The 14,635-nt window shown below is 42.1% G+C and overlaps 1 protein-coding gene and 1 non-coding gene across 3 annotated transcripts in view; one reads left to right on the top strand and one right to left on the bottom strand.

Annotated features, from left to right (window-relative positions):
* PRKAR2A (protein kinase cAMP-dependent type II regulatory subunit alpha) overlaps window positions 1-14,635 on the top strand; it is a 94,298-nt gene that overhangs the window by 22,593 nt on the left and 57,070 nt on the right. The window lies entirely within an intron of this gene.
* Window positions 11,082-11,154, bottom strand: TRNAA-UGC (transfer RNA alanine (anticodon UGC)). Its single transcript has one exon. It is a non-coding gene; the product is annotated as a tRNA-Ala (tRNA).

Here is a 14,635-nt window from a genome sequence, read left to right as displayed (position 1 = left end):
GTGTGTGTGTGTGTGTGTGTGTGTGTGTGTGTGTGTGTGTGTGTGTGTGAGAGAGAGAGAGAGAGAGAGAGAGAGAGGGAGGAGAGAGAGAGAGGGACGGAGGGAGGGAGGGAGGGAGGCGGGGGCTGCAGAAGACTCAGACAAGGAATGGGGAGTACATTTTGAAGAAGTAAAGAAAGGACCTGGTGGTAGCTTGAAGAAGTACAGGTATGAGGGAAGGTCTTTGGTTTTGTTTTATTAGGTTAGAGTCACCATTAGCATGTTCACATGCAGAGGGAAATGAGCCAGTGGAGAGGTAGCATCTGATGGAGCAAGGTCCTAGAATGGCGGGTGGGGAGGTGGCTTAGAATGGAGAGAAAAACTGGGGACATCTCATATTTAGAAACTGGAGAGGAGTGTTATTTGCTTTAGCTGTTATTTAATTTAAAGGGTAATTTAAGGTTTTACTTCTTTTATTTATTTATTTATTTTTGGCTGCTTTGGGTCTTCGTTGCTGCACCCGGGCTTTCTCTAGTTGCGGCGAGCGGGGGCTACTCTTTATTGTGGTGCGCAGGCTTCTCTTTGTGGTGTCTTCTCTTGTCGCAGAGCACAGGCTCTTAGGCGCACGGGCTTCAGTAGTTGCGGCGCGCGGGCTCTAGAGCTCAGGCTCAGCAGTTGTGGCGCACGGGCTTAGTTGCTTCACGGCACGTGGGATCTTCCTGGACCAGGGTTCAAACCCATGTCCCCTGCATTGGCAGGCGGATTCTTAACCACTGCGCCACCAGGGAAGCCCTAAGGTTTTACTTATTTGTGCCCTTGATTCAAGGCCTTGTCTTTTACTTACTTGAATCTCATAGAGGTGATTATTTAAGCTAAGGGAAAACAGTATAGAGGTTTCTCAAAAAATTTTAAATAGAACTACCATATGACCCAGGAATTCCACTTCCAGGTATTTTTTTCAAAGAAAAGAGAAACACTAATTCAGAAAAATAAATGCACCGCTACGCTTAAGGCAGCATTATTTACAAGATAAGGACACAACCTAAGTGCCCATTGATAGGTGAATGGATAAAGAAGATGTGGTATATATTCACAGTGGAATATTACTCAGCTAAAAAAGAAAATGAAATCTTGCCATTTTTGACAACATGGATGGACCTAGTGGGTATTATGCTAAGCAAAATAGGTCAGACAGAGAAAGACAAATACTGTATGATTTCACTTATATGTGGAATTTAACAAATAAAACAAGTGAACAAATGTATTAAAACAGACTCATAGATAGAGAGAGAACAAACTGGTGGTTACCATAGGGGAGTGAAGTCAGGGGATGAATGAAATAGGTGAGGGAGATTGAGAGGTACAGACTTCTAGTAATAAAACAAGTAAGTCACAGGGATGTAATGTACAGCATAGGGAATATAGTTAATAACATTGTAATAATTTTTTATGGTGACAGATGGTAACGAGTTACCATGGTGATCATTTTGTAGTGTATAAATATATTAAATTACTGTGTTGTACGTCTGAAACTAATATAATATTGTAAGTCAATTATACTTCAAATTAAAAAAGATAAAAACGTGGTCTGCTAGGGCTGTTCTTGTGTATTATATTCTCACAATAAGTTTTTCTCATGTATTTTTTCCTGTTTAGTAAAATTTAGTGTATGACTCTGGAATTTTAAAAAAGGTAGGCGTGTTTAGCTTGTAATTTTTCTTTTGCATTTGAGGTTCCATTTAAATGAATTTAAGATTCAAGAATAGATGGCTGGGGGCTTCCCTGGTGGCGCAGTGGTTGCGCGTCCGCCTGCCGATGCAGGGGAACTGGGTTCGCGCCCCGGTCTGGGAGGATCCCACATGCCGCGAAGCGGCTGGGCCCGTGAGCCATGGCCGCTGGGCCTGCGCGTCCGGAGCCTGTGCTCCGCAACGGGAGGGGCCGCAGCAGAGGGAGGCCCGCATACCACACACACAAAAAAAAGAATAGATGGCTTGAGTTTTTCTTAGTCCAATACCTGATATCTGCCAGGGAATTTGTTAACAACAGTTTTGAGATGTGATACCCACAAGATATTGTATGTGATACCCACAAGATATTGTAGTGATGTCAAAATTTGGATAAAGATTTTTTGGATAAACCAGTGGCTGGAGAATTATTGTTCAGTTTGCAGTGTTATAATTAAACACTTTTTTTGAGGCATCCGTTATTTTTAAACAAAAGTAAAATTATGATTAGAGGAGAATTTGCTTCATGCTGTTAATAGATGTATTTATCACATTTTGTCATGTTCTTGATGGCTCTTTTCAGAAAGATTATTGAAGCTTTTTTGTTTGGTGACTCCATGATCATTAACAGGGCAGCTTATTTGTTGTCTTGCCATTACCAGACCAAGTGTCCAATGCTCAACTAATGGGTTGGTTGCTCAACCAGAAGGAGAAGCCCCATCTGGTTGGTGTTGCTCCAGGGTTTTTTTCTAGCAATCTGTAGATAATTCTCAGAGTATGGTTCAATTTAATGCATACCAAATTGTAAAAATGGTGTATAAGTCTAGTAGATGAGTGGTATCTGAAATGCTAATAAGTGAGAATGGAATTTAGCACCCAAAATGAGTGGTCTTGCATATCTTTTTAAATGCTTGTCTTTATTTTTGTAAGTTGGCTAGGGAGTTTTCACAGTTTGTTTTTGTTGAATAATAAAGAATGTGTCTGGTCTTTGTCCCAGATTCCTGGCACAGAACTTCCAAAACTCTTAGAATTTCCCAAGTGATAGGAGTGTTCTTGTTATTCATGAGTACTCTTGGATCATACCTGAGTTTATGTTTATGAGATGATTCAAGATGGAACCTGGTCACCAGAAAGACCAACCATGTAATCAGAACACTGGGGCTTTGAGCCAGTCTGACCTCTGGGGAAAGGTGAGGGGCTGGAGATGGAGGTTAATCTTGTGGCCCCTGATTCAGTCAATCATATCTATGGAATGAAACCCCAATAAGGCTCTGAACATCAGAGCTTGGTGGAGCTTCCTGGTTGGTGATATGCTAGGAGGGTAATGCACCCTGATTCCTTTTTTTTTTTTTTGGCTGCATTGGGTCTTGGTTGCAGCACATGGGATCTTTCGTTGCATCACGTGGGCTCTTTTTGGCATGCGGGCTTCTCTCTAGTTGTGGCATGCTAGCTTCTCTCTAGTTGTGGCGTGCGGGTTTCTCTCTCTCTAGTTGTGGCACGCGAGCTCCAGGGTGCGTGGGCTCTGTGGTTTGCGGCCCACGGGCTCTCTTGTTGAGGCGCCTGGGCTCTGTAGTTGTGGTGCCGCGGGCTTAGTTGCCCTGCAGCATGTGGGTTCTTAGTTCCCAGACCAGGGATCGAACCTGTGTCCCCTGCATCGGAAGGCAGATTCTTTTTTTTTTTTGTAATTTAAAAATTTATTTATTTATTTATTTATTTATGGCTGTGTTGGGTCTTCGTTTCTGTGCGAGGGCTTTCTCTAGTTGTGGCAAGCGGGGGCCACTCTTCATCGCGGCACGCAGGCCTCTCACTATCGCGGCCTCTCTTGTTGCGGAGCACAGGCTCCAGACGTGCAGGCTCAGTAATTGTGGCTCACGGGCCCAGTTGCTCCACGGCATGTGGGATCTTCCCAGACCAGGGCTCGAACCCGTGTCCCCTGCATTGGCAGGCAGATTCTCAACCACTGCGCCACCAGGGAAGTCCCGGAAGGCAGATTCTTTACCACTGGACCACCAGGGAAGTCCCTGATGCACCCTGATTCTATGAGGAGAGGGCATGGAAACTCTGTGTTCAGGACCCTTCCAGACCTTGCCCTATGTGTATCTTCATTTGGCTAGTCCTGATTTGTATTCTTTCTTATAAAACTGTAATAATAAGTATAGTGCTTTCTAAAGTTCTGTGAGTTGTTCTAGCAAATCAAACCTGAGGAGTTGTGGGAACCTCTGAATTTGCAGCCAGTTGTTCAGAAATGTTGTTGGCCTGCGGACCACCAAAGTACAACTGGAGTAAGGACAGTCTTGTTGGGAACCATGTCCTTGAACTATGGAATCTGATGCTACTCTGGGTCATTAGCATCAGAATTGTATTGAAGTTCACCAGTTGGTGTCAGAATAGTTTTATATTCCTGTTATAATTCAACTTAAATTGGTGGCCAGATGTGAGTTGATGAGATGATATACCCAAGGAAGGGGGCATGGCTTTTAGTCCTTTCCAGCCCGGGTAATAGGAAATCATTGATTTAGCCCATTTACATTTAGTGTCTGTGTATGACAAGGTCTGTACTAGACAAAAAGTGGTAGGAAATTCCCCATCCCTACAACTTAGGAGCTTTTTATGTGATGTAGTAGACATGGGGTTTTTGTGTGCTGTGATAGAGAAGGAATGCTCAGCCCTTGGAATGGCGCTGTCTTCTTTGACAGAACATTGGGGCTGGGTTAGAGATGGGTCTTCTAGGCAGTGTGTACTTTAGGACCAGAGAGATGTCCAGTGTACTAGTGTGGATGGGGATAGGGGGTTGTGGGTGCCAGTGGTTGTTTCAGAATAAGTGACTGTGTTTACTGGCTGGAAGTATGTGTTAGGGCAGTGCTTTTGCAAAGTGGTAAATGGACCACCTGTATAAGAATTACCCTGTCCACCAAGGGGGGAAAGTGGCTGGGGGGGTGGTGGTGGGATGAATTGGGAGATTGGGATTGACATGTATACACTAATATGTATAAAATAGATAACTAATAAGAACCTGCTGTATAAAAAAATAATAATAATAAAATTCAAAAATTCAAAAAAAAAGAAAAGAATTACCCTGTCCACTGGTTCCCCTGTCCCCTTACAGAAATGCTGGTTTTCTTTTCTACTTTTTTTTTATGATGGAAAATGTCGATTAGTGACACTAGTAAGACGAATAGTGTAATACCCCCCCTCCATCTACTTATCCCCAACTCCATTAACTCATGGCTGGTGATTCAATTTATAGTGTTTGTTAATTTCTCTTTGGGAGTATTTACCCATTTATTTATTTACTATGCCAGTTTCAAGCTACCACACAATTTTACTGAACAAGGAGTTAGGGAAAGATTCTCAGAATCAGTTCTCCTGACCTGGGGCAAGGTGGCCCCAGCTCATGACTCTTTCCCACTCAAATCAGCTTCCTCTTACTTTTTTAAAAATTTATTTATTTTTGGCTGTGTTGAGTCTTTGTTGCTGCACGCAGGCTTTCTCTAGTTGCGGTGAGCAGGGGCTACTCTTCATTGCAGTGCACGGGCTTCTCATTGTGGTGGCTTCTCTTGTTGTGGAGCACGGGCTCTAGGTGTGCGGGCTTCAGTAGTTGTGGCACACGGGCTCAAGAGCACAGGCTCAGTAGTTGCGGCGCACGGGCTTAGTTGCTCCGCGGCATGTGGGATCTTCCCGTACCAGGGATTGAACCCATGTCCCTTGCATTGGCAGGCAGATTCTTAACCACTGCACCACCAGGGAAGTCCCACACCTTCCTCCTTTTTAAAAAAATTTCAGAAATAATTCTATCTATAAGTATTTAGGTTTATATCTCTAAGGACTAGTTTTAAAAATATACCCACAAAACTTCTATTACATCTAAAATAATTAACAATAATTCCTTAGTATCAAATATTTGATTTGTGTTCAAACTTCTCCACACATTTCCAGATAGGTTCCAAGAATTACATTTGGCTGCTTTATCTCTTAAGTCTCTTTTAGTCTATAGGATCTTTCTTGATCTCTCTCTTTTTTCCTTTGAAGCTTATTTGTAGAATAAAGTTTATTTTGTAGATTTTTTTCACAATGTACAGTTTGCTGATTGCATCCCTATGATGTTTGCATCAGAGTTCCCCATCCCCTGTTTTTCCTCTAATTTCATAATTGGCACTAGAGCAGTGGCTTTCAAATGAGGTTCCAGGATCAATAACATCAGCATCATCTGGGAAACTTATTAGAAATACAGATTCTTGGCTTCACTCCAGGCCTGTTGAATCAGAAACTCTGAGAAAGGGGCCCTGCAGTCTTCTAAATGATTCTGATGCACGCTAAAGTTTGAGAACCATTGCTGTATAGGCTTGATCAGATTCAAGTTTGTCCCTCTCCCACCCTACTCCCTTACCCCCACCAGCTATTTCATGGCTGTTGATGTGTTTTCCATTAGAAGGCACTTAAGGCTGACTGGTCTCTCATTTATGATGCTGATGTTCATGTTGATCGTTGCCTAGGCTATATCCGTTAATTCACTGGGGTTGCAAATGGCATTGTTCTAATTGTATCATTCCTTCTTTTTTTAAAAAATATTTTATTTATTTATTTATTTATTTATTTGGCTGTGTTGGGTCTTAGTTGTGGCATGTAGGATCTTCATTGCAGCATGCGGGCTCTTTCATTGCAGCACATGGGCTTCTCTTTAGTTGTGGCACACGGGCTTCAGAGTGTGTGGGCTCAGTAGTTGCAGTGCACAGGCTCTATTGTTGTGGAGTGCAGGCTCCGAGTGTGGGGCTCAGTAGTTGCAGCACGTGGGCTTTCTAGTTGAGGTGCACACGCTCAGTAGTAGTGGTGTGTGGGCTTAGTTGCCCCACAGCATGTGGGATCTTAGTTCCCTGACCAGGGATCGAACCCACATCCCCTGCATTGGAAGGCGGATTCTTAACCAGTGCACCACCAGGGAAGTCCCTCTATCATTCCTTCTTCATGCATAAGCTGGAAAAACTTCCCCTCATTAACTCTTAGGTTACCCTGTGGAATAGTTTGTTCAGAAAAGCCAGGATAAACGATGAGTCTTTGCTTTATCTACCTGTTTTCAGAATAAGTTGGTTCTCTAGCATCTGCCAAAGATGACAAATGAAGTCCTGTAACAAATCAGTGTAAATTTAAAGATTTAACTGTATTTGATATTTTATCCATTGCCATTTTGTTCTTATTTGATGCTCATATTATCCTATCTTTGTGTCATGGGAACCTCTTCAGGTTTTCTCCTAATTCCTTTTGACATGATCCTAGCAGTCTTTTATAGTGTCCTTGATTTCTGGTAGAAGATTTTCCAGTCTTGTTATATGTTTAGCTCCAGACTAGGAATTAGCAATTTCTTCAAGGAACCCTGTTTCTCTTTAGACAAAAATAGTAGAGATAGGGCTTCCCTGGTGGCGCAGTGGTTGAGAGTCCGCCTGCCGATGCAGGGGACACGGGTTCGTGCCCCGGTCCGGGAAGATTCCACATGCCGCGGAGCGGCTGGGCCCGTGAGCCGTGGCCGCTGAGACTGCGCGTCCGGAGCCTGTGCTCCGCAACGGGAGAGGCCACAACAGTGAGAGGCCCGCATACCGGAAAAAAAAAAAATAGTAGAGATAAAATGCGTGGTAGGGCTGCTCTTTACTCCAGAGGTTAGTCATATTTCCAATTTAAACTCAGGACTATAATGCTTTTACTCAACCTAATGTATATCCTTTCTTTAATGCCAGAAATCCCAGTATTCAATAACACAATTACTCATTTTCTTTATCCCATAATGCCCACATAACAGTCTCAGAATCGTAGACTAGCAGTACTATTTCTGTACACTATTTCTTCAGTGCTTGTTATCTTTAGAGTATACCCTGCTAGGATATCCAATTAAAGTCATTTGAAATAGTTCTTTGTGTGATTCTCCTCCCAATTAAATATACAGTTAGTTTGCTTTATGTTTTGGGGATTGCTTTTTTTATTTTTAATTTTTATTTATTTATTTATTTTTGGCTGCGTTGGGTCTTCGTTGCTGCTTGCGGGCTTCGGTAGTTGTGACTCGCGGGCTCTAGAGCACAGGCTCAGTAGTTGTGGCGCTCGGGCTTAGTTGCTCCGCAGCATGTGGGATCTTCCTGGACCAGGGCTCGAATTCGTGTCCCTGGCATTGACAGGAGGATTCCTAATCACTGCGCCACCAGGGAAGCCCAGGGATTGCTTTTTCAAATTTAATTTTATAATTATGTAAAATATTTACATGGTTCCAAAGTCAACCAAATAAGGTATATTCAGAGAAGCCTGGCTTCTACCCTTGTAGCTTCCACCTGATTCCCTCCGCTGTAGCAGTGATTTTCATCCTTGGGAGCTTTTAAAAAGTACTGATGCTCAGACTCCACATCCAAGCAATTAATTCATAATTCGGGAGAGGAATTGGAGGAGAGTGAGACCCAGCCATCAGTATTTTTTACAAGTTCCCAGGAGATTTTCAGGGATAGCCAAAGTTAAGTGAAGAACTACTGACATTTAACTTTTTAAATAAAATCTATATCATTCCATTTAAAAACACACACACACAGAGACACAAATGGGATGCATCTATTTAGATTCCTTTCTCTCTGTCTTAAACATCAGGAACTATACTGCTGCACTCTTTGGTGAACAGCATGACCTGGAAAGCAGCTGTAACACACTGTGCATTTAACCAAGCTCCCAAGCTGCCCTTCAGCTGCTAAAGGTGGAGAATGCCAATGTGATAGATGTTAACGGGACTTAAAGAAAAGCAACAATTGAGTAATTTTTCTTCTAAAATATATTTTTAAAGTATAAAAGTAAGAAATTGTAAACACATATGTGTATAATTCTAAAAATTAAGAATCCTGGGACATCATGAACACACATGTGACTTGGGATCTGCATCTTATTGCGTGATTCAGATATACTAACTGGCATGGTTTGTGCTTTCCACTTAATTACATGCTAGTCTGCGACATGTCTTGTGTTCTCATTATAACATGAAATTTTGTTTGTAAGAAACAGAAAATGGCTTAATTTTTCTAATCTGTTTTTTAAATTCAGTTAGTTCAAGGTGTTTTTTTTCATCAATTACTGATGCCATTTTTTCCTCTCTGCTCTAATCCAAGCATTCAGTAGATATTGTGAGTGCCAACTGATGGTCGATCCGTTTGAAACAGTTCTGTGGCTACACAGTTTAGGAAATGTTGCTGTGGCTTGGGGACCTATTAAAAAGCTTTATAAAGCGGGGAGGGATGTTGTCATGTTGGACCCTAGGAGGGTCCAACAGTGTGGAGGACTGGTCCAAAGCAGGGTAAGAGTGGATGCTGGGACACTGCATTGCAATCCACTGTAATAATACAAGTGAATGGTGATTAGGGCCTGAATTGAGCCAAGTGCAAGCGTTAGTGTTAGGGGCTAGCAGGAATGTTATAAAAAAAGGAATATTTTCCTTGAGTTGAATCACCACTTCTAAGGTGTGTTTCTCTGTTTTTCAGGTCCAGAAAGTAGATTTAAATGCACCCATATATGCTCATTACCTTGATGACTGACTCATGTTAATTAAATTCATTGGAAACTGACTTATACAGGAATTAGGTAGACCCAGCTTTCTATCCTTGCTCTGTCACAGCACAGACCTTCAGTATTTTCATTCTTAAGAAGGGAATTCTTGACTGCTTTTCAGGGGTGGTGAAAATTAAAGATGATACATGCTGTATACCTACCACAGGGTCTGGTGTAATAATTGGTTAGGCAGTCTTTTCTCTTGATCATAGAACTCATATTCCCCAAACCCGGGGAACCTGCTTATATTAAAATCTTTAGGAAGTTGGATTGTCAATAAGAACTTTGATTAGAAAGCACAGAATTAGAACCAACAAAATAGCAATGGCTGGATTACTATGGTATATTACCTTGATATTCTTATGACGAGCCACCCTTGCATGCCTGGGATTAATCCTGCTTGGTCATGGTATATAATCTTTATAGTGTTGTTGGATTCGGTTGGATTTGCTAGTGGGTTTTTTTGTTTGTTTTTTGGTTTGTTTTGTAGGATTTTTTCATCTGTATTCATAAGAGATACTGATCTGTAGGTTTTTTTCTTGTGGTATCTTTGCCTGGCTTTAGTATCAGGATAATGCTGGCTTCATAAAATGTATTATGAAATATACCCTTTCCTAATTTGGGGGAAGAGTTTCAGGAGAAGTGGTATTAAATCTCCTCTAAATGTTTGGAAGAATTCACCAGAGAAGCCATCAGATCCTGGACTTTTCTTTGTTAGGAGGTTTTTATTTTAATTAATTAATTTATCTATCTGTCTATCTATTTATTTATTTATTTATGGCCGTGTTGGGTCTTCGTTTCTGTGCGAGGGCTTTCTCTAGTTGCGGCGAGCGGGGGCCACTCTTCATCGCGGTGCGCGGGCCTCTCACTGTCGCAGCCTCTCTTGTTGCGGAGCACAAGCTCCAGATGCACAGGCTCAGTAGTTGTGGCTCACGGGCCTAGTTGCTCCGCGGCATGTGGGATCTTCCCAGACCAGGGCTCGAACCCGTGTTCCCTGTATTGGCAGGTGGATTCTCTACCACTGCACCACCAGGGAAGCCCAGGAGGTTTTTAAATTACTGATTCCATCTCCTTACTTGTTATAGTTCTGTTGAGATTTTCTATTTCTTCCTGAGTTAGTTCTGGTAATTTATGTGTTTCTAGGAATTTGTTAATTTCATCTGCGTTGTCTGATTTGTTGGTCATCAGTCAGCCACCTTTTCTGTCTTTTCTTTTTAAATTTATTTTTATTTTAAAATATTATCATACAATAAAATTTACTTTTTTGGTCTATAGTTCTGTGAATTTTAACACATATATAGATTTGTGTAACCACCACCACAATCAGGATATAGAGCAATTCCATCACCCAAAAACCCACTTTGTGGTATTATAGTCGCATTTTCTACTAACCCCTAGCTCCTGGCAACCGCTGTTGCCTGTCACTAGATCTGTTCTCTGTCACTAGTTTTGTCTTTTTAAGAATGTTATATAAATAATCATACAATATGTATATTTTGAGACTTTTTTCACTCAGCATAATGTCTTTGAGATTCATCCAAGTTATGTTATCAATAGTTTTGTTTTTTTTTAAATTACTGAGTAGTATTTCATTGTATAGATGTACCACATTTTATTCATTCATCTGTTTCCAGTGTTTGGTGACAATGAATAGAGCTGCTAAGGACACTTCATAGTGTCTTTGGATTCCTGATTGTCCATTCACTGAAATCTTTACGTTTGTGATCATCAACTCTACAGGTTTTCTGGAGGATGATTTTTTTTTTTTTTTTTTTTTTTTTTTTTTTTGGCCACATCCTGCAGCGTGTGGGATCTTAGTTCCCCAACCGGAGTTCGAACCCGTACCCCCTGCATTGCAAGTGCAGAGTCTTAACCACTGGACCACCAGGGAAGTCCCTGGAAGATGAATGTTTTTATGTACTTCTGGTACACAGTAGGTATTTAATAAAAACACATTCAGCAAATATATACTGAAAATCTGTCATGTGCTAAGCATTGGGAATACACTGGTAAGTAGAAACAGACTTAACTCCTTCCCTTGGGAAGAGCTCACAGTCCTGTAGGGGACACTAACATCAACCAAATAATCACTTAGATTGTTCTAGCATTGTACCTGTGGCTTCACTGCTTTGAAGGAAAGGCACTTTGTTTCCTCAGAGCCTGTAATAGGAATTTGAGCTCACCAGGTACATCAAATATGGCTTCCCTGAGAGAAGTGACTAAGATCTCAATTCCAAAGTTTGAAATAGGAGTTAACTAAGCAAAGTGGTGAGAAAAGCATTCTAAGAGAAGCCCTTGAAGTGAGAGGGAACTTGGGTTCCCTACTACCAGGGTGGCAGCCAGAATGCAGAGAGTAAGGAGAGCATGATCAGAGTTTTGTCCTTATCTGAAGACCAGTGAGAAGGCCACTGAATAATTTTATGTCATGGGGTGTGAGTAATGAGGATTATGGTTAGAAAAGATCATTCTAGCAGCTAGGTAGAAAAGGGATTTGGAGAGGGCTAGAGCTGGTACAGGTAATTTATTAAGAGGCTATTACTATAATTGAGGCTTGAGATGATGTTTGCATGAGTTGAAGGGGGTGGGTGTTGAAGTTGGATTCAGGGCTCCTGTAGAAGGTAAGATGATGGCCAGGTCTTAGGGATGGATTGGATATGGGGTATATGGAGAGAGAACTATCAAAGAAGACACCTATATTTTTTGGCCTATGCATTTGAATGGACAGCAGTGCTCTTTATTAAGATAAAGAACATGAGAAAGCCTTCAGCTTTGGGAATATGGGAAGATCATGAGCTTGATAGTGGATGTATGAGTTTGAGGTCTCCTGACGTTAAGCAGGAGATGACAAGTGGGCCATCTAATATTCTCATCTAGAGCTCGCTGAAGAGATCTAGGCCAGAGGTATGAGAGTGGGTCGTTACTTGAAGCTGTAGGTATGAATGAAATCTTCCAGGGTGAGAGAACAGAGTGAGAAGCAGAGGGCCTCTGGCTGACAGACACTTTGAGGACCCTAGTTTTAAAGGACAGGCATAGGAGAGTGAACCTACAAGGGAAAGGGGAAACCTGCAAGGGTAAGGGGAAGGCGCATGTTGTAAATGAATGACAGCATGAAAATTAGACAATATGCAGAACACTTTTATTGTACAAATCTGAAACTCTATACCCATTAAACAACAACTTCCCTCTCTACCCCCCATCCCCACCTTCTGGTAACCACCATTCTACTTTCAGTTTCTATACATTAAATTTTTTTTACTGTCAAAAAAGAAGTTTGAGAAATATTGGTCCTAGGATATCAGCAACACATTCCCTACTCCCACTCAAACATCTGTGTGCCTACTGTGTGTCAGGCCACTGTACTGATTCCAAGGCCACTGGAGAGATTCCAAGATAAGGTAGACATGACCACTACTTTTGAGAATCTCCCATTCTACCTGGAAACAAAGACCAACAAAGCAAGTGCTGTTTGCCAGGCACAGAAAGACAGGAATATTTTGTAGACTGGTTTAAAGGAGAAGCAAGGGCACAGAAACCTCAGATTATAAAATCTGTAGCTTGGTGAGGCAGGAAGTGGCAGGCATTAAGATTAGGAAAGTGAAATAAAAGTCAGATTGTGAAAAGTCCTTGAAAGAAATATTTTGGACCTTATGCAGAGGCAATGGCAAGCTGTCAGAGATTTTATTTATCAGGGGAGTGATGTGGTTACTAGTCTGTACTTGGAAGATTTCCAGAGCTGCATGGAAGCTGCATGGGGTGTTTGCTGGGGGTGTTCTTTTAAAGAGGCTAGAGGAGGCATAGAGAGTGGACACAGATTTCAGGAGCAGGCTCAGCAAGTCTTCGTGCCCAATTGAATGTGTGTGTGTCGGGGGCGGGGTGGGAAGGGTAATGTGGTGAAGCGGAGGGAGAAGGTAGAGACGGACTTTGGTGGTGATGGTGACAGGGAGACCTTGTACAGATTTGGCCTCAGTGATTCAAGTGCAAACCCCCAGAGGCAACCAGAAATAGGAGTCTGGAGCTCAGGAACAAGGTAGGACTATTTAAATAGATTTGAGTGTGTGTGTGTGTGTGTGTGTGTATAAGGGTGTGTGTGTGTGTGTGTGTGTGTGTGTAGGAACAGAATGACATTGCTACAAAAGTTGTGCAGAAAAGATGGCCCAAGAAGGAAGCCTGAGGCTTCCAGAAAGGAACCAGAAAGGTGTGAGGAGACATGGAAAATGTTTGGCCAAGACAGTGGAAAGGAGAATTTCAAAAGTAGGGCTATTCCACAATGTTAGGTGTCAGGGAGATCCAATAGAATGGGGAAGGGACAGAGGGTGAAAGTGAGCTGCCAGATGCCCAGGGAGTGAGGAGCATGGCCCGGCTGCATCTGGTGCCTGAGTTCTACTCAGGAGAAAGCTTTATTTATTATCCAGTGGATGCCTCCACAGTGCTTTACCAAACAAACTGCCTATACCATTAAGAAAATTTATTTCTGAATTTGCTGATCTCAAAAGCTTAGAAATGTCTGTTATTTTGTATCTTTTATAAAGTCTCACTATGCAAAGAGTTACCATCTTTTTCATGTTACTTAGTTTCTACAGGTGGTCAGCATTGATACTTTTTAGACTTCTCTCCTTGCCTGAAGAAAATAAGAATGTCCCAACTTTTCCTGCTTTTTTTTGGAGTCGGCTTCCTTTAGTTTAGATCATTAAATGTGTTATAGTTTCACCCCACAAGAAGCAAGATATCAACCACAAAAGTGGCAAAAGTGGTAGAAACAGTTATAAAATAGTTAATACTTTAAAAAAGCTCATTCCGGGCTTCCCTGGTGGCGCAGTGGTTGAGAGTCCGCCTGCCGATGCAGGGGACACGGGTTTGTGCCCCGGTCCGGGAAGATCCCACATGCCGCGGAGCGGCTAGGCCCGTGAGCCATGGTAGCTGAGCCTGCGCGTCCGGAGCCTGTGCTCCGCAACGGGAGAGGCCACAACAGTGAGAGGCCCGCGTACCACACACACACAAAAAACAAAACAGAAACAGACTCACAGATACAGCGAACTAGTGATTACTAGTGGGGAGAGGGGCAAGATAGGGGAAGGGAATTAAGAGGTACAAAATACTAGGTATAAAGTAAATAAGACATGAGGATGTAATGTATAGCACAAGGAATATAGCCAATGTTTTATGATAACTTTAAATGGAGTATAATCTATCAAAATATTGAATCATCATGTTATATGCCTGAAACTAAAATAATATTATAAATCAACTATACTTCAGTTTTTTGTTGCTGTTGTTGTTGGGTTTTTTTGTTTTTTTTTTTGCGGTACGCGGGCCTCTCACTGTTGTGGCCTCTCCCGTTGCGGAGCACAGGCTCCGGACGCGCAGGCTCAGAG

Source organism: Physeter macrocephalus, chromosome 18, assembly GCF_002837175.3.
Source record: "Physeter macrocephalus isolate SW-GA chromosome 18, ASM283717v5, whole genome shotgun sequence".
Classification (NCBI taxonomy): Eukaryota; Metazoa; Chordata; class Mammalia; order Artiodactyla; family Physeteridae; genus Physeter; species Physeter macrocephalus.
This window is presented reverse-complemented; position numbering and strand designations above follow the sequence as displayed.